The 21,643-nt window shown below is 46.7% G+C and overlaps 1 long non-coding RNA gene across 1 annotated transcript; it reads right to left on the bottom strand.

Moving 5' to 3' along the window:
• Positions 1-941: 941 nt before the first annotated feature.
• LOC310695557 lies at positions 942-21,586 on the bottom strand. Its single transcript, XR_014520161.1, has 2 exons — positions 21,435-21,586; positions 942-2,047 (listed from the first exon to the last, which is right to left on the bottom strand). It is a non-coding gene; the product is annotated as an uncharacterized lncRNA (long non-coding RNA).
• Between the last annotated feature and the right edge of the window lie 57 nt (positions 21,587-21,643).

The raw sequence follows: 21,643 nt of genomic DNA, 5'->3' as shown, positions 1-21,643 counted from the left end.
GGCAATGGTCACACTTCTTGCTAGTCCGTACGGAGGATGGAGGGGCAGTGGTTGTGCACAGAAGCAAGCCTAATGCATAAAGTTAAAATTAATATTTGTTGCTCCTCCAGCCAAAATAGGGACGCGGGTGGAATAGGGACGCAAGTGGCACTGTGGGTTAAACCACAGAGCCTAGGACTTGCCGATCAGAAGGTCAGCGGTTCGAATCCCCGTGACGGGGTGAGCTCCCGTTGCTCGGTCCAGCTCCTGCCAACCTAGCAGTTCGAAAGCATGTTGAAGTGCAAGTAGATAAATAGGTACCACTCCAGCGGGAAGGTAAATGGCATTTCCGTGTGCTGCTCTGGTTTGCCAGAAGCGGCTTAGTCATGCTGGCCACATGACCCGGAAGCTGTATGCCAGCTCCCTCGGCCAATAAAGCGAGATGAGCGCCACAACCCCAGAGTTGGCCACAACTGGACCTAATGGTCAGGGGTCCCTTTACCTTTTACCAGCCAAAAACTGCTTCCTTGACATTTCCTATCTTTGGTTCTAATCCTACCAACAACCACCATAATGTCTTGGAGCAGCCCACAGAGAATCCCTTTCATCTCTCCACATCACTGTTTTACTTCAGGAAATTCACTGTTGTCTCAGTCTAACCTACTTTGCAGGCTCATTGTGCAGACATGAATCTTAAAAAGATTGTGACATCTGATGATACTTGACTTTAGTACTTAGCCACAGTGTTTTATTTCCATCAGTTGTTGTTGTTTTTTAACTTGATGGTTTGATTGCTGGCATGCAATAGTATTTCATATCTGACAGTGGTACATTGAGAAAAACAAAAATTGTCCACTTCCTACTGGAATTGAATTTCTTATTGTGAGCAGTGAAAAGCTATGACTTCTGAGCTTCAGAAAGTCTGGAATGCCTTTACATAGAAAAGCATATGGTGGGGTCATTTTTAAATGATTTTTTTTTTATTTGAGTCATTTGAATGACTTATATGAGCCATGCAATGATCACTTACGATCTTGGTGACTTGTGTTTTGTTTTAGACGCTCAGTTTGGTTACATCCTGTGGTCATATTTGGCATGAGACAGTGTTTACTCTTTGACCATTTTTTAATAAATGACATGCAATGTCACCTCTCTTTTTTCAAAATTGAAATGCAATGTTATTAATAATTGATATCTGATAAGCAATGGTATTGGCTGGCAGCAGGCATGTGATGGTATTTCATGTTTCACAGCTTACATACAATGTCTCTTAGGATGTTTGGAAGGCATGCAATAGCACGAGTGGCATTTCCCCCCACTCTAGTCTTTTCTGGTGATCCATGATCTTTCCTCCTCCACCCCTATAATTCCCATTATTCCCACCCCAAAACAGTAAAGTCTGTCTTTGAAGGAGAAGCACTGCAACTATCATTCTGAAACTTAGCATGTTTCATCCCCTCAGAAGGGTGAGCATGCCTGCAGATTGCATCCAAGTCTGGAGGAAAACAAGACTTGTTTCTTTTAATAATAATAAAAACACCCAAACTTTAAGAGGTGCTCTGCCCAAGCCCCCCCCCAGATATATCATCTGCTTACAATTTGGCAAGCTTGCTCCAATCTGGAGGACCTTCTGTGCCTGAAAATGTCACCTACTTTTCCAAAAAGGGAGATATATATCTCCATTTTTTATTCCCCACTACAGTGAATGGGGAGAAAATAGGACTTTGTTTCTGATAAGATCTGAGTCGAAGTGGATGGAGCAACTTCAGAACAGAATGGGCTGCTTCCCAAAGCTACAGACGCAAGTCAAATATTGTAGCCACCTAGTGGATGAAGCTAGTTGCTTGGTGCTCTCAGTATGGGGTGTCACTGAGGACTAGTAACCCAAGTGCTAAATTTGTCAATGGCCGGTGCATTCACCCTGTATCCTCTGCCTCTCCAGCCCCTGCTGTGCACTGTGCATTGTTGAGTGCCATGGGCAGTTGCCAAACCAATCCCGTAGTTGCTTCTTCTTTCTGTGTGTTTTCACGCTGGGACTCTGCGGGGCGCCTGGATCCCATGGGAGGGTCTAAAAGAGAGACAAAACTGCAATTGTTATAAGTCCGCAGCGAGGCAACTAAGAAGAAACCTTTTATCGCAGCCATGTAGCATGCAAATTGCGGGTCAAACATTATGAAACATCATTAGCCCTGGAGCAAAGTTGAGTCCTGTTGAGTGAATTCATCATACGTGCTTCTGAATAGATCTGCATGGATGCTGCTCTTTTTGAAGGAGCATTGAAAGTCGCCCTCACAACAGTCTTGCAAGGCAGGCCATATTATTATCCCCACATTGCATATGAACATGTGGTGGTAGCCAGCATGCCGCCTTGAGCCAGGATGAAAATGCAATGAAACGGTGTTTTAAAAGTTCCTGAGGGGCCAGAAGAATTTGGCCGGTGAGAATTTACTTCTTTCATAGCTAGTTGGATTCCAAGCCAATCTTAATCTGCCTTGGCCAATTGTACAGCAAAGGGATAAGCAGGATTCATAGCAGGCAATCCCTCTGCGGGTTTATGGAAGTGGACAATTCTTAACAATAAACCACCTCAAATCTTGTGTTTCAAAACATCTGGGGTGGCAGGGGGTCAAGCAAGGAAGGGAATATGGGTCTGTGAAATATCTACACATTTGCATTTTTCAGTCTTCGGATATCGCTTCCTTGCCGACTGCCAGGGAGAAGGAAGCTCAGAGGCTGTCTTTTAAATCATTCTCACTTGCAGAAGTTCTATCAGGGAAAAAAGCCATTAATAAGAGGGTGTGGGGGGGGGGGAGAAAGCATTACCATCTATTATTTGCCATAACATGAGTTTAAAACCAGGAAGTCGAATGATAAAATATGTGGTTGGTAAGTCTGGGGAGGGACAAGTGGAATAAGTGATAGCGCTGGGCCTTCGAGCCTTCAACTTAATGTGCTAAGTAAATCCCCGAGGTTAAAAATGTATGGAAATTGTTGCAGCTCAGGGAGGCATATTTTTAACTCTCCAAAAGGTTCCTGCAAATCTACTGCCAGGGTTCCCCCCCCCCTTCTTCTCTCTCGTCCAAGAGTTGCACCAGACGAACAACTCTTTAGCATTTCTTTGTGTGAGATGACACACTCATTGCGCTGCTGTGCTATACTTGGGACTGGTTCAAGGTCCTAATCTACAAGGCATCTCGATGACTTGGGTTCTAGGATACCTCGAGGACCGCTGGACAACCTTATATATCCCTGCCTGCAGTTTGCAACCTCCTAGCCCTTAAAAAACTGACCCTGCTCTTGAAAATACCCCAGATCTCTCACACACATGATCAGCCTATGAATGAACTTGTGAAATTGTTTCGCAGGCAGATTTCAACACGGAAGTAGGTATGCAAACGTACTTGGGGACAGTGGGAGGCTAAATTATTGCCAAGGTTCACAGACCCTGACCCTGAGGGCACAGAAGATGGGGAAGACTAGGAGTATTAACCACATTTGAAGGGAACACGCCTCGCAGGGGTGTCTAGTGGGAGAGGACCCACCGTCGTAGGGGGTTGGACTAGATTACCGTTTGGGTCCCATTCAACCCTACAGTTCTATGATTGTATGTATACCAACCGTTGCTTTGCCTGGGGAAGTAGGTCTGTCCCCCTCTGACTCAGAGGATGACAAAGCCCTCTGCAAGGCAAGTGGGGAATCCATCGCCACCCTATACCTGGGATAGACATACATCTCTCAGTCTTCCCAGAGCCTATACCAGAGGGACAGGACATAGTCCCTTTATGTCACAGTAGGTTCCCGCAGAGAGGTTGTGGCTAGAGGCAACCCCTTGGCTGCAGGACAATGTAAGCGGCCAGCTGCCCCACCCCCCCCACCTCGACTATTGCTGCAGCAACATCTTGGACTTGCTCTCCTGAATTTGCCCTGCATCCAGCCTCTGGTACTTCCTCCTCCCTAGGGAGCTCTCCAGGGTCCTGATCTCCTGCACTAAGCCTGCCAAGCCTTACCAGAAATATACCAAGGCCCAACTCTGACACTTGTCTTTGATTCAGGAATGAAGATTACGGGGTTGTGCATTAAAAAAACAAACTGGGATCTGAAGGAAAAGGAGGGCATAGCGCCCAACAAGCAGAAAAGAGTCCAGGATTTTAGAGTCAATGCTGTTTCGCTTTCAGTACAGCCACGCTTTTCAGCCTCTGGTCCTTGTTGGACGTCAAGGCTGAGCCACTGGATAGAGCCAGGGCCCAGGGGCAACCAAGAGTCGAGGCAGCAGGGCAATCAGAATATCAGGCTCAGAAGGCAGGACCAAAAAGTCAGGCCAGAAACATGAGGCAAAGTATAACTCAGGTTGGCCATGTTGCTCAAGCAACCACTAGCAGGAAGAGGTGTGCCTTCTTGCCCAGGAGCAGCCAATGGCCATACAGGGTGGGTGGAGCTTGGTCAGATCCGGAAGGTTCTTCCTTGAGAGGCCGCAGTGATGCAGCTCACCACATGGGGCAGTGGTCAGCAGCTCCTGACCATGGATCTTGCAGCGACCGGTTTCAGTGACCACTTCCAAATCCAGCCCTCTTTTAATTGGTTAAGGAAAGGTGATCTACCTATAGGCGACTAATGTCACTCTTCTTTTGTGGTTCGCGTACCTAGTTTATTTCACAATATATACGAGGACAAGGGTTTGCCGCTGGGGGTTCCAGATACAAATGGAGTGGTCAGCGTGAGCCCAGAAAATTGATGCTACGCTTGTCCAAGTATGAAGGGACCAGGGTGTGGGGAAGGTCTTTTTTGGCGTGTTTGTGTTGGCTACGCAATCCATATTTAAACAGGCCCTAAGCTTGTCATCCAACGCTCATGCACACCACTCAGCCATCCTTTAACCTCTGAGTGAAATGTCACAAACGCGGTATGTAGATTGAAAGGCGAGTAATTGATCCCTTTGTGCGATGGCGGCAGCGCAGTGTTTAGACTTTGCTTGCCAGCCCCTTCCCCCCACCCCCAGCCCGCCTGGCAAGCTCCCTGTCTCCCTATTGAGCCGGCCATGCTGTTGAATTTATGAAGAGAGATGTTTTAGCAGAAAATCCCCCAGAGTCTCCCTTCAAGCCTTAAATCCCCAACCTGTTCTCCCCGGGAGACCTCATGACACGGAGCATGGCAAGCCAGCTTCCTCTTGCTTATGCATTAGCCATCTATTTCAGCTTTCTGACATCTCTCACACATAAAACGGTAAGAGAGAAATAAAATATCAGTCTCTGGGCGAAAATAAAGCTTTGCCTCCCTCCTGATCTATAGGATATAAAATAAAGCCGAGACTTTGATAGTGGCTTTTCCTTATGCTGGGGTTGTTCTTCCACACAGGAAGACAATGAAGATGGATGGCGCAGATTCTCCAGGTTTTACTTCACCCTTTCTTTCCTTTTATTCTTCTTTCGTCTTTGTGAGTTCCCCCCTCTTTCTCTTCTTGTTTTTAAATTCCCTGTTCGGATCCTCTGTTCCTGGCTGCACTCCTTGGTCACGTAATAATACCTTGCCAACATTGGTATAGCGCTTTCAGTCGTTCAAATCGTTTCCCATAGAATCATGGAATTGTTGGAAGGGACCCCAAGGCAGTGGCATAGCGTGGAGTGCCAGTGCCCGGGACCACATGGAGGAGGATTGGTGGGAGGGAAGCGGATGGAGTACACATGCGCATTCAGCTGCATAATGTTATCCGCATCACCCAGGCGATCACAGCCACAGAGATAAGAAAATAAGAGTTGTTCCGTTGTCTGGAGAGGTCACATCCTGGTTCTCATGGAGAAGCCGTTTTCAACAGAGCCCAGTGATGGAAGTGCGCAGCTGTATTGAGGCAGCACCGGGTGCTGAAATTTTATGCCCCTAAGAATTTTGTACCCAGGGCAACCACCCCTGTGCCCCCCACTACACCACTGCCCCAAGGGTTATCTAGTCCAACCCCCTGCAGTACCTCATCCAGTTCAGGGGTAGGGAGTCTTAGGCCCTGGGCAGTCAAATGTAGCCCTCAAGTCTTCTCCATCAAGGAGGCTCTCTAGGCTACAGTTCCTGCCCAGAAGACAAATGAGAAAAGTTCCTGATATGATGCTTCATATCACTGGTTCTACAAATTTTACCCTTTCTGGGAATGGGAATCTGGGGATCATGGTTCGTCTTACTCACATACCCCTAGTTGCCTACGAGACACACAGACCAGACTCCCCATCTCCCTTCTCTGGAACTTGACCGCCACCAGTCTGACATCTTCATCCACATCGTCTGCCTCTCGCCCTCTGAATCTTCATTCGCTTGTTCCAGAACCAAACCCTTCCCCTCCAGCCGTGGGCAACCTTGGAACTCAGCCAAGACCTGACAAGCCTAAGCTACACATCTACACACAGGCCTTTATACTGCAACCCCGATGGCAGCTTTTGAGAAAAAAGCAGCTTCAGGAAGAACTGGTTTTTCAGTATAGGAGTGATGCAGGCTGCTTCACCCTTCTGCCACCGCCGCACCTTCCCTCTCCTAAACTGCTTTCCCACCATCATCGCAGAGACACATTTTTCAGGGCAAACAAGCACCTGGAAGCCTGCAAGGGAGAATGTTGGAGGGGAAAGGAGTTGCAGCATAAAAATGGGAGGAGGGGAAGGGCTAGGTGCCTCTCCTTTGCACTTCTCGGTTAAAAATGGAGGCTACTTTTCCCTTTTGAAAAAAAGAGCATAGGTACCTTTTGCATTTATTTATTTTTAAATGAATGTTCGCATGCAATGGATTTAGTTTGGTTTCAGGTCAGCTTCCACACTAGCAAAAAAATTAAAGTCTCAAAAAGCTTCCATCTTTTCTATTTTAACCCCCTTTGTCAATTTACTTTCCTTTTCTAATTGTACCTTTCTTTTCCCCAGCTCTGTCCCAAGCTAGATTCATGCTATCCAATGCCTTGAGTGCACAAGAGAAGGCTGCTCCCTTATTCATTCCATATGAATTCACCATTTGGGGGGGTGTCAGAAAGCCACTCGTCTTCCACCCCCCACTCAAAGAGTACAAGAGAGAAAATGGAGTTTGAGGAGAGGGAGAAACTTAAAGTAAACATATATGTATATAACCCTATTAATTTTGAATCTGCTGTTCAGATTACAAGATGGTGGGCAAATAATATGAATAATTGAGGGCTATGGAGTTCTCTCCCTAACATCCTAAATGTGTTTGCCTGCGGTGTTTGCCGTATGGAAATATTAAAAGTATTTGTGAATATTTTAAAAATGAAAGCAGAGGGAACTTCGAAGCATTGTCTTCTGCTCAGGCTTGGAGAAAAAGGAGCTGCTGGGAGTTTGTCAACCTAGAGATCATGACTGTAAGGGCCACCGCTCAGTTGGCAGGACACGTGCCCTGCATGCAGAAGGTCCCAGGTTCAATCCCCGGGCATCTCCAGGTAGGGCTGGGTGAGGCCCCTTGCTTGAAACCTTGGAGAGCCACTGCCAGTCAGTGTAGACAGTACTGATCCAGAAAGACCAGCTGTATTCTTTTGTTGAAATTCCTGCATTGCAGGGGGTTGGACTAGATGACCCCATAGGTCCCTTCCAACTCTACAATTTTGTGACTCAGTATAAGGTGGCTTTCTGTATTCCTATTTAAACTATTCATCAGGGAATCAAGCAGACCAGAATCTTTTTTTAAATTAGAAGCTAAAATCCAAAAGAAAAAGGGAATAAATGAAGAGGGCAGGCACTGAAAGTAACTGAGCTGCATGGACCACTTCATAAAAGAAATAGACATTCCTTTGCAAATATTCAAGATGCCAGCTATCATGAGCAAGGAGAAGAGACTCAGAGATTTAATGTGCATCTGATGCTGCCCACCGGCTGGCAGACAGGATGGTGATTCCGCCTCCAAAGACAGGGTGTTTCATCTTTAGCGATGAAGGCCTGAAAACGAAAACCTTGGGACTTAAATGGGGGAAAGGAGTGACGCTCAAGTCATTTTGCCTGGCTGCCTGTTTTAGTAGAAGCCGTTGGGCTTTGAGGGCTGAGGAAATGAAGCCCCAAAAAGGAAGATGTCAAGGTATACAGGTACAGAGAAAGAGAAAGAGAAAACAGGAGATGCTGGGGAACACCTTTTGAATAATGAGAGAGAGAGAGAGAGAGAGAGAGAGAGAGAGAGAGAGAGAGTCTCCCAAGCAGCTATTAAAAGCACTGGGGTTTTATCCATGATATACAAGGTGTTAATACGCCCAATTTACAGGACTGGAGGGCTGAGGCAAGGAACATTTGTTCACAAAAGACCTTAATATCCCCATTTTACAGAACTGGAAGATGGAGGCAAAGACCACTGCATCCATGGCAGCACCACAGAGGCATCCAACTTCTGTTATCTAAATGTCAATCTTAGCTGTTGTTTTCTTTTTCAGTTGGCCCTGAGATGCCTTTTGTATTAAAAAAATTCTCACTCAGCTGATCAAAGGGGCCTGGCTAATATTTCCCAATTTATTAGGAAGTGTAATAACTGTAGTGGTGGTTTCTGTGTGTTTGTCCTAAGCAGAGAAGGATGGAAGAGTCAGACAAAGGTGAATTAATGCTTTGCATCCCATAATGAAATTGGAGGATGGTGGGCTTGCACACTGCCTCACTCCTTGCAGCCTCTGCTGCAACTGAGGCTTCCCAACCCAAGCATTCAGCCTTTCGAGTCCCACTCAAGCAGCCTTATGTGTTGTGTGGTCCATTCATAATTGCCGCAGAGTGCATGGGAAATTGCAACCAGGGCTGGCAGTGACATTGGCCCAGAAAGTAGCCAGAGAACCCAGACACAGGGATAAGGGAGTAATTCAATTCAGTTCACATTTAAAGGCCAGCCTTCCCAATCTGCACTTTCTGGAAGAAAGCAGTAACCAAAACACTGCCATCCTGAGAAATTCGCACTTCTCCAAATTTTGCAACGCAGTTCTCTAGTCAACTGACATGTACAAAAATGCATATACTGCGACATAAAAATTAATACACTGGTGAAAACAATACACAAAAATGGTTCGTGCTGGAGGAGATCAATTCGCAAAAAATATCTACAGTGGTACCTCGGGTTACATACGCTTCAGGTTACATACGCTTCAGGTTACAGACTCTGCTAACCCAGAAATAGTACCTCGGGTTAAGAACTTTGCTTCAGGATGAGAACAGAAATCGTGCTCCGGCGGTGCGGCAGCAGCAGGAGGCCCCATTAGCTAAAGTGGTGCTTCAGGTTAAGAACAGTTTCAGGTTAAGAACAGACCTCCAGAATGAATTAAGTTCTTAACCCGAGGTACCATTGTATATTGGAGGTAATGGCAAACAAAAAAAAATGTGGATATTAGGACAAATTCACACTAGGATGCTGATGGATTTTCAAGAGGATTTTCAAGAGTTTTTATTTTAATTGAAAACTGATGTGGAAATGAGGAAAACCAGTTTTAAGTTTGGAAAATGGAGGCACTAACCAGACTTATGCAATAGTTGGGGGTTATAGTGGGTAACGTCCAAATTACAGAGCCCCCACTCCAACCTCAAACCCCATAATCAGAGTTCTGGCATTAACTAAGACAAGCCAGAGGTCCATCTAGTAAAACAATCTCTTCTCACTGTGGCCAACCAGCTGCAGAATTCGAACGTAAGTGCACTCTCCTGTGGTTTCCAGAATCTGGCATTCAGAAGCATTCCTGCCTCCCACAGTGGAGGTGGCAGGTCTCCGTCAGTAGCCATTGGTGGCCTTGCCCTCCATCAATTTGTCCCGTCATCTTCTAAAGCCACCTGAGATGATGGCCATCGAGCAACCCCACAAGCCTTTGCAAGTGCTGATGGTTTTTTCCCCCAAGCGTTTCCAGAGGTTTAGAGGGTGTTTGCAGGCTTTTACATTGCTGCTCCCAATACTCACGATTTCACTTAAACATGTGGTGCCTCGGAACGTAGGGGGAGTTGCTTGCTACCTAAAGATATATAATGAAGGCTCCAGGTGAGTCTCCCTGGGAAGAGCATTCCACCAACACGGAGCCACCACAGAAAAGGCCCTGTTCTCGTGTTGCCACCTTGTGTACCACAACATATAGATTGTCAGAAGTCACCCACGTTCTTTTCTATTTTTTAATCCCTTTATTAGATTTCGTTTTTTGAAAATACAGTTTTAAACTAAAGTAGCCTACTCTAAAAAAATAAAAATAAAGTCAGCTTCTACATTGTTCCAACCACTTTTGCCTCTGGGCCCACCCTCCACCAGAATATTGCCCAAAATGTTGCTGGGAGAGTCTTCACCCAACACACATTGCCTGATTTGTTTGCCAAACTCCTGTTCAAATTCAATGAAGCTGATGTCTGCACGTGTGCAAGAATTGTCTCAAGTGTACACACCTCTGCTTAACATTTTCCATTGGGACAGAAGCTGACTTGAAGGGAAACACAACAAACTGCAGCATTTCTCAGGAAACAACAGGATCTGCATGGATCGTGGCCTGCTCCCCTGTGTGCTCTGCTTCAATCACCAACGGGTGGGAGCTTGCTGGAGTCAGACTGTACCCAGCTTAAATCTCACACATATTCAAATTTAGCTTAGCTGGCTAGGGCTGACTGCCATTGACATCCTCTAGAACAGTGTTTCCCAACCGGTGTTCTGCGGCACACTAGTGTGCCGCGAGACGTTGACTGGTGTGCCGTGGGAGGGAGGCGGGCGAGTCGGGCGGCGAGAGGCGGGGCAGCGGCGGCGAGCACACGCGGGGCGGCGAGCTCCCTCCCTCCCACATCCCATCGCCGCTCGCTTCGGCCGGCCTACTGGAGGAAGGCGCGAAAACCTCGCGCATGCGCAGGCCTTCCGCCTGCGACAGCCCAGTAGGCCAGCCGAAGCGAGCGGCGATGGGATGTGGGAGGGAGCTCGCTCGCCGCCCCGCGTGTGCTCGCCGCCCGACTCGCCCGCCTCCCTCCCACGGCACACCAGCCTACCTCCCTGCTTTTTCCAATTAAGGCAACCTCCACTCTCCTGCCCCTCCGCGTTTCTCACCCCAAAGCCTTGTGGGCAGCAGGAAGTGGGGCCGTCCTGCCTCTACCCCACGCCGGGTGGCTGCTGACACGTCCCTTGGGCAGGAGAGGCATCCGGCTGGATGAAGGCAGCGACGCCGGGGGAACGAAACAGCACGGCAGGTCTGAGCTGGCGCCTGGAAGGACACAGATTGCTTCATGTCGCTGCATTCCACAGCTCCGAGGCTGGCAGGTGAATGCGTGCACTTCTCTCTCTTGTTTTATTTAATGTGCATTTTAGAAGCATGTGGAAATATCATCAACCACTTTGGGGAAAGTGTGCGTGTGTGTGTTTGGGGCTAGATTTCATGCATGCCTTTTTTTTAAGTTCTCTTCCTGCTTCATCCACATTCACCCCCCAAAAGGCCATTTTCTGCGTGCTGAATAAATTCTGCAACTTACTATTTCATAATAAAGTAATTATAAAATACTTTCTTTGTGTTTATTTGATTCCTATTAAAGAGAGTTACTTTATATATAGTCAATATAGGCACAGAGTTAAATTTTTAAACATTTTCTAATGGTGGTGTGCCGCGAGATTTTTTTCATGAAACAAGTGTGCCTTTGCCCAAAAAAGGTTGGGAAACACTGCTCTAGAACTGAACCCCCCACAGCGGCTATTCCACCTGGTCATTATGTAACTATTATGTAAGAGCTGGCACCCAAATTAGCTTCCTCCCTCTCTGCCCACCCCTTTCTTTCTCCCATTTGTCATTAAGCCAAAGAGGACACTCTCTGTTCTTATACAGTACTTAGGAGAAATGTTGAGGTCTTAGCAGTGATACCCAACTAAACCATACTCAGAGTAGACCGGATGAAATCAATGAACTTTGCATTGATTTCATAGGTCTAAAGCATGAGTAACATTGGCTTTCACCCTATATTACAACGACGACTCATTTCAGCACACGCACCGATTTCAATCAATCTGCTCTGAGCATGATTAACATTGGCTATCACCTTATAGCAGCATTTGCCAACCAGGTACCTGCCAGTTTTGGACTAAAACTGGGACTGATGGGAATTGTGGTCCAAGATATCCAGAGGGCAGCTAGTTGGCAAAGACTGCCTTATATTATTTATAATACTTTCAGTGCACACAAATACTTTTCTGCAAAGGTGAACAAGACAGGTTTCCTCCTACACACGCACACCCCATAGTTCCCATGATGGAACTCATGTCACGTTAATGACCCACTGCAGGAACCAGCCTGGATAAACCCAGGAAACAACATTCTCCAACTCCCTGGGCTTCCTTCTCCTCTCCCCCCCCCCCCGCGCCTTTACCTCCTTCCCAAATGATTTGCCCAAAAACCAAAGGAGGCTTTGCCAGGAAGCTCTGACAATAAATCAATGTAACCTTTCAAAACCCATCTGATCAAAAGGCAGGTTTGCTTTAGTGGTTTTGCGAGGGAAGTCTGACGCTTTCCAGATCAGTGCTCTTACAGGTTCCTAAAATCATTAAGGGGAGGGGTGGGGATGCTTGAAAGCAGGGGGAGAAACAGGTTTGTATAATAATCTCCTTTTGTGGGACCTTGGAAGCAATTACAGCCCTGACCTCCTCCCTTATTTCCCCCACACACACCTTCCTGCTCGCCTTTTCATATCCTATAGCCCAGATATAGCCCACTGCACAGAGGAAACATCCCCACCAACATACTGGAAAGAAAGGAGGGTGAGTGGCTGCCTGGTCCTTTTGGGGAGGAAATGGCAAAAGTTGTCTTTCTTCCTCCCCAATTCTCTCTGTCTGTCTCTCTCTCTCTCCCATCATTTCAGATTGGAAGCTCCTGAAGGCAAGCACCCATCCTCTTGCTCTTCAACAAGCACAATGCATGCAGATGACACTACAGTGGTACCTCGGGTTAAGAATTTGTTCTGGAGGTCCGTTCTTAAGCTGAAACTGTTCTTAACCTGAAGCAACACTTTAGCTATTGGGGCCTCCCGCTGCCGCTGGAGCACGATTTCTGTTCTCATCTCTTCTTAACCCGAGGTACTATTTCTGGGTTAGCGGAGTCTATAACCTGAAGTGACTGTAACCTGAAGCATCTGTAACCCGAGGTACCACAGTATATAAAAACGTACCATCATCATCCTTGCCACCAGGATTGGTAGATCTAGGGTTGTACCCCATGCTAAAGCTGCACAAAGTAGGCTAGTTTAAAATAAGGGGATCATGACTTAACTTGGCTCCATTAATTTCAGTCAGTCTAATGAGTATATAAGAAGAGCCTGCCGGATCAGGCCAACGGTCCATCTAATTCAGCAGCCAACCAGATGCCCTAATGGGGAAAGCCTGCAGGATTTGAGCATAAGAGCATCCCCCCCTCTCCCTTGGTCTCCAGCAGCTGGCATTCAGAAACATTGTTGCCTCTTAACTATTGGCTACAACCTCTGTTTGTTTCACTTCCATGTGAAATGTTATGATGATGCCTCTTTTCCTCTCTGCTGAAGTATCTCCTTCAAAACAACCCACTTTAAAAAAACACCCCTTTGCCTTCATGCCTTTAATCTTCATCTTCCCCCATCCCAAAACAAAGTCTATGTTAACTAGTACATGTGAACACATTTAATCACTTCCTACCTAACCTTTTGCACGTCCCTGTTTTCAGTCTTGTTGCCACATGACTGCCACAGTCTTGTTTGTTTGTTTGTTTGTTTGTTTGTTTGTTTGTTTGTTTGTTTGTTTGTTTGTTACTCTTGCAAAGCCCAGCAGGGTCTTCTTGTCAATGTCATATTGTAATCCTCTTGGGAGCAGAGGCCCATGATTATTTAGTTGTCTTTATTTTGGCTCATGAGGCTGTCTAAAAAACCAGCGATGTAGAATGATGCAACTATATTGGTGATGCTCTCAGGCTCCCCTTTGCTCTATGCTTGTAGGAAACCCAGACTGAGCTGGCAAGAAAACACCTTATTACCTGCCAACAGGAAGAAATGCATTGTTGGGTACCACCCCAGTCTCTCAGTGGTGAAAGACTCCAGGGGTCGCAGTGATTAACCATAGTTCAGTTTCCTGGAAACAGTGGTGAGTGTGATGTCTTTAGTATATATGGTTTTATATCCTATGGTCAGAGGCAGTATGCTTCTGGATGCCCATTGCTGAAAACCACAGGAGGGGAGAGTGCTCTTGCATTTAGGGCCCTGCTGGCAGGCTTTCCATTGGGGGCATCTGGCTGGTCACTGTGAGAACAGGTTGCTGGACCAGGAGGTCCATTAGCATGATCCAGCAGGGCTGGGTTATGTTCTTAACACGCAGCCCCCCCAGATTTCGCCAAACTGCATCAACTCCAGCCATCACAGCTAAAGGTCAGGGATGCAGAGAGCTGGAAGTTGTGTGACTCTGATTTAGGATCTAGTTTGGAAGACCAGCCAAGTTCATCCATCCCATACTCCAGCGACACACTAGATCAGGGTTTCCCAAACCCGGGTTCTCCAGCTGAACCCAGGTCCAGCTGAACCATCGCTGAAGTTGGCCTGAGAGTTCCTAAGGTGGGGACAGCAGTGGTCTTTGTAACTCCTGAGATGCCAGCCACCAATTCGAAACAAGACGGTGGACCACAGCATCACTTTGGCATAACTTCACCGGGGTTTGGCACCTCCCAAGATATTGTCACCAAACTTGGCGGAAGGGTTTGCAAGTCTTTACCAAGTTTGGATGCCAAGTGCCATGTTTGAATCAAGAAGGTGGGGCCAAATTACACCGCTACCCACTTTCTAAGCATAGGATTGGCCACTTCTTAAGACACCACCTCCAAACTCAGCACGAGAATTCATGAGATGGGACAGCGGTCTCCATTGTCTTTAGATGCCAGGCACCATTTTGAATCAAGATGCTGGACCAAAGATGGCAACTTCGCCAGATTTAGTGCTGCAGAAAAGGATAATATTATCATAGGGTCCGGGGCAAGGAAGCCCCCTCTTTTGTAACAAGTTTCCAATGTCCGGCTCTATTGAAAAACCAACAGTATCTGTTTTGGATCTGAATTGATCTTAAATACATGCTGTTGTCATTTTCTTTAACTGCTTTTATATTTATGATTTCTAAATGGTTTTTATATATGCAATCACTTTAATTGTTTCTTATATGTGTAACTGTTTTATATATGGTACTATATTGCTTATTGCTTTGGGGTGTCTCAGGGGAAGCAATCGTTATTGAAACAAACAAGAACAATATTTTACTTTGTTTACAGGGCAGCGTTTCCCCCTGGAAGTCTCCCAAAATTTGCATTCAGCCACATAAATTAGCATTTGCGAATTTTATGCAGTTTTTAGCCATGTGTGCCTTGAGTCTTTTTAAAGATCTCACAATGCCCTTCAGCCTACCAATAATCTTAAACAAAACATCCCTACACAAATTAAATTAGGCCTGTGCGATTAATTGATGGGGGTGTTGTTGTTGTTGTTTGGGGTATAGTGTTTGTTTGTTTGTTTGTTTGTTTGTTTGTTTGTTTGTTTGTGTTTTTGTGTTTTTATATTGTATACCGCCCTCTGATCTTTGGATGATGGATGGTACAGAAATTGTAGCAATAGTCATAGTGGACTATAGGCTGCAATCTGAACCTAGCTTATTTGGGAGTGAACCCTATTGAATTCTGCTTCTGGGTCAAAATGGTTAGGATTGTACTATACAGCTGCAGTCTCAAGCACAGTTATTGGGGAGGAAGGCCTATTGAGCAGAGCAGCTTCAGAGGAACTGGGCACAGGGTTGCACTGTTCATACTTTTGTTGACTGGATGCATGGGGGAAAGGGAGGAAAACTTGCAGCCTTAGCCAGTCTGTCTGTAACTGTTTGGGAAAGTGAAAAAGGAGAGAGAGAGAGGGGGAGAGAATAAACGAGGGGGGGGAATAAATCGAAGAGAGAATAAATAAATGAAAGAAAGAAATAGTGAACTACATAGACAGACATATATAGATAGACAGAGGGAGGGAGGGAGGCAGGAAGGATAGATATATAGTCAGAGAATAAATTAAAGACAGTGAATGAATAAATAAATAAATGAAAGAATGAATGAAATAATGAACAAGATAGATGAAGAAAGAATAAACTAGAGAGATAAATAGAGAGATGAGAGGAAGGAAGGAAGGAAGGAAGGAAGGAAGGAAGGAAGGAAGGAAGGAAGGAAGGAAGGAAGGAAGGAAGATAGATAGATGATAGATACATAGATAAGATAGATAGATTAGATTAGATAGATAGATATCTGGTATTCTCCTCCTAGCCTGCTCTTTCCTGGAAGTCCAGCCCTGGCAGGCTGATAAGAAAGTCTCTTCTTGCTCAGCGAAATCCGCAGCTGGGTTTCTTCCCCCGCCCAATTCACACACACAAACCCCTCATCTCCGCAAACCGTTGAGGGGCCTGCGATGCTCATCTCCTGCGCCTTATTCATCCCGCATCAGCGCTTTTCACTTGGGGGGCTGGAGTCAAAGGCGAATGGGTCCCTTGGCACCGCTGGTGCATCTGTCGCCTGGGAGGGGACGGAGGGAGCCGGCGGGCCGTGCAGCTTGGCAGGAGAACGGAGGATGGAGGAGGAGGAGGAGCTCAGCGCTGGCCGCCAAGTGGACCCTCTGGAGATATGGGGCCAGGGACTCTGGGCTCTCGCCTCTCCCTCTTCTCCTTTGTACTATCTCTCATTCATTCTCTCTCTCTCTCTCTCTCTCTCTCTCTCTCTCTCTCTCTCTCTCTTTCTTTCCCTTCCTCTCTCCCATTCAGGGCTCTCCCAGTCAATCAGTTCACTGAGCATCCTTCCTTGTTTCTGTGCAGGGACATTAGACGATGTCGGCTCTTTCACGCGCCTTGTGGGTATGTTAGACGACAGTTGTCTCAAAACAAGTGACTCCGCGCGCTCCCCCCGTGCATTTTCACCCCCCTTATCTCAAAGGGGGCTTCCACGCTGTCGCTTTTTTCAAAAGAAGGAGATTTGATCCCCTCCCACCCAAAAATTCAGGTTGCGCAGTTATAGCTGGGGAGCAGGGACTTGCACAGCAAACCGGCTTGCGCCCCAAACTTAAGAATGTCTGCTCTCTCTTTTTTGCGAAAAGGAAAGTGACGGAAAGAGGCACTGGGAAGTAACGCTGGAGGTAACCTCCCACAAACAAATTCGAATTATAGCTCAATAAATCGGTATTTTGAAGCTCTCAAAGAGTCCTATTTGGAGCGGGGAAAGAGACGTGTCTTCCCCTTTATTTCTCCCGTTCTCTCTACCTTTTCCTATTCTCCCCGTGTTTTCCCTCTCCCTCCTTCCCTGCCCCTCTCACTTTCTCTTCTTTCTCTACATGGGGGGGGAGGGGAAATCAGTGAGAATCATTATGAACCCCCATACCTTTCCCCCCCCCGGGAACCCTCCCCTTTTTCTACACCCACATAGGCAAAAAGTCAAGAAGCAGACAAGCAATGGCAAAACCCAGAGACACCTTAGACACGGAATCCGTAAAGTTAGCTCGGGCTTTAGATACGGAATCTGCAAAGTTACGTCGGAATGCGTCCCAGAGACGATTTAGACACGGAATCTGCACAGTTACGTCGGAATCCGTTCCAGGCACGTCTTCGACGAGGAATCTGTCCATGCAAAGCTTTTTTCTTTTTCCAGCGTTTGTTTGAACCCCCTCTTGCTCATAAATGCAAACTGTCTTGGCTTCAGTAAAAGGGGAGCGCCCTCGGAGAGGGTAAATCGCGAGACTACTCTCCTAGGAAACCTCCGACGCGACCAGCGAAGCCTAGGCACGCCTCTCGAGCAAAGCTGAAGGGCGACTGCTTCTGAGTAAACATGCATAGGATCGAGCTGTTGGGGCGCTCAGGATCGCGGTCTGAGCAGCTCGATGATCCGACCCACTGCGCGCCTTGGCTGCCCGGCTAAATCCTTGGGCAGTCTAAGATCCTTCCAACGCCTGCAGATCTTCTTATGTAAGGAGATTTCTTTGGAAGCAGGTCCCTATCGGGTGCGCGGAGTTTCTTCCTAAACCACGCTCGCTTAGGATTGCAGCTATCTCATTCTCTTAAACTAATGGTAAACGCATCTCACTAGTTTGCTGGTGGCCGGGCTGCAGTATTCCGTATTAATCGTTTCTGTAGAATTGACCCGCAGGTCCAGATCTGGAAACGGATTTCATGGGGAAAACATGGGCTGGGGGTCTGCTCCCCTAAGCAACGTGTTTCGAACAGGGGAGCGCAAAGAGGCTTCACTCTGGATTTACTAGGTTGTAAATCGGATTGAGAGGGGTGATTGGGGGAAGAATAGGGGTGTTGCTAAGCTCACACTCCGCCCTATGTTATTGTGGGGGGGCAGGATGTATCAGTTTATGGCAAACTTGCAAGATAGCAGAAATACTTCGGGGGTGGAGAGTCAAGAGATTAGCTGAGGTGGGGAGGAAGGTTATCTCTTGAATTGATTCGGGGATGGGATACTTTCTGGAGCGACTACGTTAAAAGAAACAGCAGCAGCGCAATCCTATGCGCCTCTCATCAGAAGTTAAGTCCTACTGCGCTCAATAAATCTTATTTCCAAAAACAGGAGTTTTTAAAACACCATAGTTTCGCCTTCACCCCGTTGTTTTAACACCACATGTTTGGTCTCCAAGCAAATAATTCATTCTGAAAGAACTGGCATCGGGATCCTAAGCAAATTTTAGACGGGAAATAAACGCTCTTGGTTTCACATCCCTTCCAACTAAGGGGAGAAACTTTAGGGAACAAACCGACTTCACTTTTTGAAAAAAAGGAAACTTGCATTTGTGTGGCAGTTTTGGAGAAACCTTGGTTTGTAAGAATGTTGTTCCGTTAGAAAAACGAAATAATAAGGAAGGAAAAAAATGTAGGAGTTCGATTTTTTCCCCCAGGATAAATAAACAAACCTAAAATAAGTAGAAATGAGACCGTTAAAGGTGGTATAAATTATTACTGTATATTATTATTATTATTATTATTATTATTATTATTAGCAGAATTAATAGCAACAGCAATCTTTTTGTTTCCATTATTATTTTATCCCTTTTTCTAGTCATTCGAGATGAAAAACAATTACAACTAAATTCATTATTTTTTTATTTTTATGGTTTCTCTTGTTTGTTTGTTTTGGCACTCGGAGAGCCAAACCGAACCGGAGAAGTGTCGGAATACCGTCTGCCTGCGAAATTCTTCGGCTCCACTCATCTTGCTAGTCATGTTGTGTAAACCCAAAGGCGAGAACTTGTTAGCCTTCTATTTGAGAAGGGATTTGACTGGGAGGGGGATTTAAATGTAGCTCTCTCCTGTTAAAAAACAAACAAACACGGCTGTTTTCTCAGAGGTTTGAGCCTCCTGACCGAAAGCGGCAAGATTTTAGGTGGGGAATTTGTCAGAAGGGGAGATTTTAAGCGATTCGCGTTTCTGCAGTTAATGGAAATCGACTTTTAAAACTTCTATTTTCGGGGAAGGGGGCAGGTGTGGACTGGAAAGAGGGGGTGTCTCCGGCCTTCCTTCCCCCAGATCAACAAGTGCTACCTGGATTAAGCTATTAGTACGACACACATACATCTTTTTGTCTTCTCCTCGAGTCATCCATTTCCAAAGGCTGGCCAGCCCCCGTGTGTGTGTGTGTGTGTGTGTGTGTGTGTGTGTGTGTGTGTGTGTGTAAAAGTACAGAAGACAAACGGGGAGTAAAAAGGGAGGGGAATACATATGTGGATGAATATATTCCCCCCAATTCACTCCAGCCTCGAGGCCTAACCCAGAGCTCAAGAGTTCATCTTTCACGGAAATCCCTCCCCCCCCTCCAAAAATGGTCACATGAAACAGCATCCTTCACAAAGCATGGAGAGTTTGTGTACTGTATGTTTTATAAATATATATTTATACACAGAGAGAGCCATTGAAAATAACGAGCCTAACTTGTATCGATAAATTTCAGTGAGTAAAAATTAGTTGAATGCAACCCATGCACACACACTTGACACACGTATATCCGCAGTATGCATACATACACATTGTACACCCTTTTTACTGCAGATCTAGGGAACGTGAGGACGATCTTATCTTATCCACCCGCGTCCTCCCGGACTAAAGTTCTTCCTTCCAAAATACCTTTTTTTTTTTTTCTTCTCGCGGATGGCGAGGTCTTTCTCCCTCGGTCCGCTCCGAGGCTGCCCCTTCGATCTGCCAGCACATTGGCTTTTGAAGGAGCTGCCTGCATCCTGTGTGATCTTCCCAGTACGCCCCCCCCCCGCAACGCCCAGGATCTCCTCCTTGGGGATCGAATGCTATTTGTGAAGTCCAGGCAGAACGCAGTCAGCAATCGAGGTTCTAGACATCTAGACATTTCGCCCTGACATCTCACAAAACACACACAGACTTTATCTTCGTCTCGCCTCCCACCCGCAACGTATTGAGGCCCAATTTCCATTTCAGACTAGGAGGGGATTCTTGCCCCGACCCGCAGCAAAACCAAAAGCAAAACACCCACACGCATCTCTTTTGCCAATGCTAAACTTTTTATAAAACACACAGGGAGAGATAAATTGTATACAATGAAGTTGAGTTTCCTTCCTTTCAAGTCGGACGAGAGATTACAATAAACTGCCCCCTTCCCTTTCTGCTCCGAGCAGGTCGAGAAGTTGCGCCCCAACCTTAGCCGCGCTCAGAGCAGACCCCTCGAAACCCACGCGAGCGCTTCCCGCTGGTCCACTAGGCAGCACAGCCCCCGAGCTGGTCCCAACATCCGATCCCAGGCGTCTCCAGGGAGAGATCCCTCGCCTGAAACCCTGGGGAGGGCGGCTGCCAGTCCGTGTGGACAATATTGACCTCAAGTGGACCAAATGGGTCTGGCTCTGTATAAGGCATGATTGCCTAAGTTCCTAGTTCGATGCAACCCCTTTTATAAAGGAAAAATAAAGATACACATACACATACACACACACACACATATATATATCTATGCTTATGTCACACACATACATACACATGCCTATCTTTAAAGCTATGGTTTTCCCAGTAGTGATGTATGGAAGTGAGAGCTGGACCATAAAGAAGGCTGATCACCGAAGAATTGGTGCTTTTGAATTATGGTGCTGGAGGAGATTCTTGAGTGTCCCATGGACTGCAAGAAGATCAAACCTCTCCCTCCATTCAGAAGGAAATCAGCCCTGAGTGCTCACTGGAAGGACAGATCGTGAAGCTGAGGCTCCAATACTTTGGCCACCTCATGAGAAGAGAAGACTCCCTGGAAAAGACCCTGATGTTGGGAAAGATGGAGGGCACAAGGAGAAGGGGACGACAGAGGACGAGATGGTTGACTAGTGTCCTCGAAGCTACCAGGATGAGTTTGACCAAACTGCAGGAGGCAGTGGAAGACAGGAGTGCCTGGCGTGCTCTGGTCCAGGGGGTCACGAAGAGTCGGACACGACTAAGCGACTAAACAACAACAACATGAATACAACAACACGACTCGCCTGCAGCTCTCCTCCGAAAGGACCTACTCGTCTGGGGCGGCGGGTGCAGAGGGGGACCCCTCCCGGTCCTCGGGCTCAAACTCTCCCGAAAGTTCCCCCCTCTCCATCTCCATCAACTTCGGCGAAGAAGAGCGCGAGGAGAGAGGAGGACGCAGGCAGCCCCTTCTCTCCTCCTCCTGGTCCTCTCTCTTCCAGGATCCTCCTCCTTCTCCCCATCCTAAACAGCCCCCAACCCT

Source organism: Podarcis liolepis, assembly GCF_965112155.1.
Source record: "Podarcis liolepis genome assembly, chromosome: 16".
NCBI classification, from domain to species: Eukaryota; Metazoa; Chordata; class Lepidosauria; order Squamata; family Lacertidae; genus Podarcis; species Podarcis liolepis.
The sequence above is the reverse complement of the archived record's forward strand: the minus strand, read 5'-3'. Positions and strand labels throughout refer to the sequence as shown.